Raw genomic sequence first — 3,682 nt, forward strand, 5'->3', positions numbered from 1 at the left:
GAATGTGCTCTGGCTCAACTTACTATCCGAGCCTGCTCTCTGACAGCTGCCGCCTCATGACTTAACCTGGCTTAGCTTCAGCATTATTATAGCAGAAACCTTTGTCAGCCTGGTGTGTTTACAACGACGGATTCATTCACAGAGAATGGAAGGGAATACAGTTTCTCAAGGAGAATCTGCGAGTGCTGCTGGGTTTTAAGTGATTATGGGTGTTATAGGAGAAAGCAAAGCGGAGGTGTGGAGTGGCACTAATGTAGAAGGCTTCCATTTAGCATGAGTCATGTGGAGAGCTTCTACTGTATAGCTTCCTTTCAGAAATGGGATGGATATTGTATTGTTAATGTGCGGAGAGCGAAAAAAAAGACTGGAGTAGTGCCTGGGGTGTCTCAGGCCTCGTCAGCCAATGGGCTGCTAGTGTTCGAGCTGACACGTCTATTTATACACTGTTTTTATACCGTTTCTGGATCTGAATCCATAACTGATTCGTAGGCTGTTGGCGTGCATGTGCTCGTATGTGAGATGTGTGTGGATGTGTACTCTTCTTGTGTTGTTTGTATTTTGGTCTCAGTGTAAACTTTCTAAACTAATTTAAGCTGCAAGGCTGCTTTGCAATGAATGAGGCTTTATTTTTGCATCGTTGTGGTTGAGCGTGGGGTGGTCGTGTACTCTGTCAGTGCCGTTTCTACTCTGCCACACGCTCTCTGTTTACAGCACACTCAAACAGAGGCCATGTGGCTAAGGGAATTCATTAAAGATCAACAGATCAGTAGGCATGCTCCGCTATCGAGCTCAAGCTGATACTCCATAGCCAGGACTAATTGCTGGAGTATTGGTTTTAGGAAGGTTTTGCAGGGACACCGTTGTAACCCAGTGAGAGAAAGCATTGGCTTCTAAAATCTAGATCTAAGTCCTCTTGATATAATTGGCCTGCAATGACTGCAAATGACTATGCTGACCTTGAAGAGGTCTCTGTCTCTCGCTCCCTCTCTCTCTCTTCCTCTCTCTAATACACACACATACACGCACAGACACAATTTCTATTTCCATGCCCCTGCACAATTCGTTTTGCGATTGCCACATGGCTCTCCTGAGGCTTGTTGCTGATCTACTCTGCAGAAGGTCGAGCCGTATTTTCTGAACCACAGATGTTCCTCTAAGCTCTGAGCTTACCTTGGACCATGTGTCTTTACTCTATTATTTGCTGTATTTGAAATGTCTATGTTTCTGCATAGGGATGGGACAGTTTTCTAAAAATGATAATGCTTTTCTCAAAATTATCATAGTTTTGGTATCACCATGGTTTAACCCTTTAGTGTCTAAATAAAAATGCAGCTATATCTGCCTTTTAATCCGCTCTTCTCAATGAGATTATTTTGATATGATCAAACAAAACCAAAAAAAAATGTTTTTTTTTTTTTTGTTTGTGTCACAAATGACATTTTTTTACACACAGTCACATAAATAGAAATATACTACCAACTGGCTTTGAACATTAAATTAAATTTTCCCCTTGTTTGTTAAACGTTTATGTATATTTTAATTTACAATACGTTATATTTCAAGAAGAAAACATAACTGCAGTAAATGCCACTTCTCTAAGATATATTTAGTTATTTACATTATTATTTACATATACATTCTATTTCATTATAAATAGACTAAAAGAAACAGCCCAAAATGACTTGGAAAAATGTCTGGTTCCATTGACTTACATTGAAAGTAAAGTAAGTTTTTTCCTTTTCCTGTAAAGTTATCATTTTGGAGATATGAGGTTTTGTAGATTATGTAATTATATATAAATAAACACGCAATGTTTCAAATGTATCAAATGTATAGCAAAAGAACTATAATAAGGGATTTTGCAGGGACCCTGTTGTAACCAAGTGAGAGAGCATTGGCTTCTAAAATCTAGATCTAAGTCCTCCTGATATAATTGGCCTGCAATGACTGCAAATGACTATGCTGACCTTGAAGGTAACATAACCGCAGTAAGCAACACTTCTCTAAGAGTGAGAGTTGTATGCATAAGTTTGAACAACCCTGGTCAAATGACATGTTTTGTGAAAATAAGATGATTGATGTGTTGGCGGTAATTTCTTCCAGTGCATCAAGAAGTAATCTGCCTTTGTAACAGCACCATATACACAAACATACATACAATAAACAGTATACAATACAATATGCAATAAACAGCAGTATAAGAGAACCATGAGAAATGACATAATATTTTCATCAATGTATTCTTACATTCTGGACATCTTACAGACAGACTATAATGACACACACACTTGTCAGAAGAATTTAGTAACCTTACTGCAATAGGAAAAAGCTATTCTTGAAACAAGTTGTCTGGTGTCAGTTATTATTTTCTTTGCTTGCTTAAGGATGTGCTGAGTGTAAACAGATCAATTGTGCTAACACATCCTCTACAAAGAACAAACTAAAACATGATTTTATCTACAAAATTTTAATGCACAGCTTCTATTTATTTTTCTGTTTCTATTATTTTTGAGAATTACTTTTCCTTAAAATCCCCCAGTCTGGTGATATTGCATTGTGGGTCAGTGAAAGAAAGTTCAAAAGCCAGTAGCTTTGACACCTGCAGTGTGTAGCACTGCTTAGCCAAACAGCTAAAAGAGCAGCTTACTTCTCTACCTTATGTGTGTATAAACATTACACAATTAGTAGCTTACTACGCAAGAGAGCATTTACATTTGGAGCATTGACTTATCAGCAAAGGTTTGCCATCTATAACAGAGATCATATACCTGTCAGTGTTAAAAGTAAACATATTGTTTCATTCCAAGTTGCTAAAGATGTATTCAAATATTCTGAAATAGGACATCTTTTTATTTGTGGTCAGCAATGGCATGTTTATTTGTAATAGTTTATAACTAACTGGCGTGAAACGTGCTACAAGCCACTGCAGAGGTAGCTTCATACATTCAAATGTACATGCTCTATTTTGGAATGTGCATTTTAATTGACGTTGATTAATATTCACTACTGAATTTTTTTTTGACAGCCGTATTTTACATGTCTGTTACTTTTTATTGTTTTCTGATGGAACAAACCTGAAATAAGCTCTTAGCAACTGCATTCTGAATGTGTGTGCATGGTCATTCAGAAATTATTGCAGTCCATCCAACAATAAAGGCAGTATTGACTTTCTTTTATGCTGATACATTTTACTGTGCCCAGGGTAAACATGCACACATCCCAACTAGTCTGGTTACAGATTTTAATGAGTTCTTTTTTCTTTAACCTCATATTATTTATTTCTATTGTCCTGGTGTGTGTTTTGCAGGTAGACTGTAGCCGTATTCTTGGAACCTTTTCAAAAAAAAAGATTGTAATCATACACGGTTATTGTAATAAATGAAATTTGTAATGGTATAATTGTCACTGGGTTTTATATCGTGGTATATCATTAAAACTGGTCATTTTTCTTGTTTGATATGTTAAATGCCACAGCTGTTTGGTAAACATTGTCCCATTCATGCCTACTGGAACTGTTACAGTATTACAGGACTAACTTGCCTTATCACAGGTAAAAGACTGCTGCGCATTAACTTTATTGTGGGTAAAACATTTAGTGTGTCATTTGACTCTTCTTATGCAGTGTTATTAATAGATCTGCAGTAATATGAACCCAGCATGTAAGTACACTTCTGTTGGGGCT

The sequence above is a fragment of the Colossoma macropomum genome, unplaced genomic scaffold (genome assembly GCF_904425465.1).
Source record: "Colossoma macropomum unplaced genomic scaffold, Colossoma_macropomum, whole genome shotgun sequence".
NCBI lineage: Eukaryota > Metazoa > Chordata > Actinopteri > Characiformes > Serrasalmidae > Colossoma > Colossoma macropomum.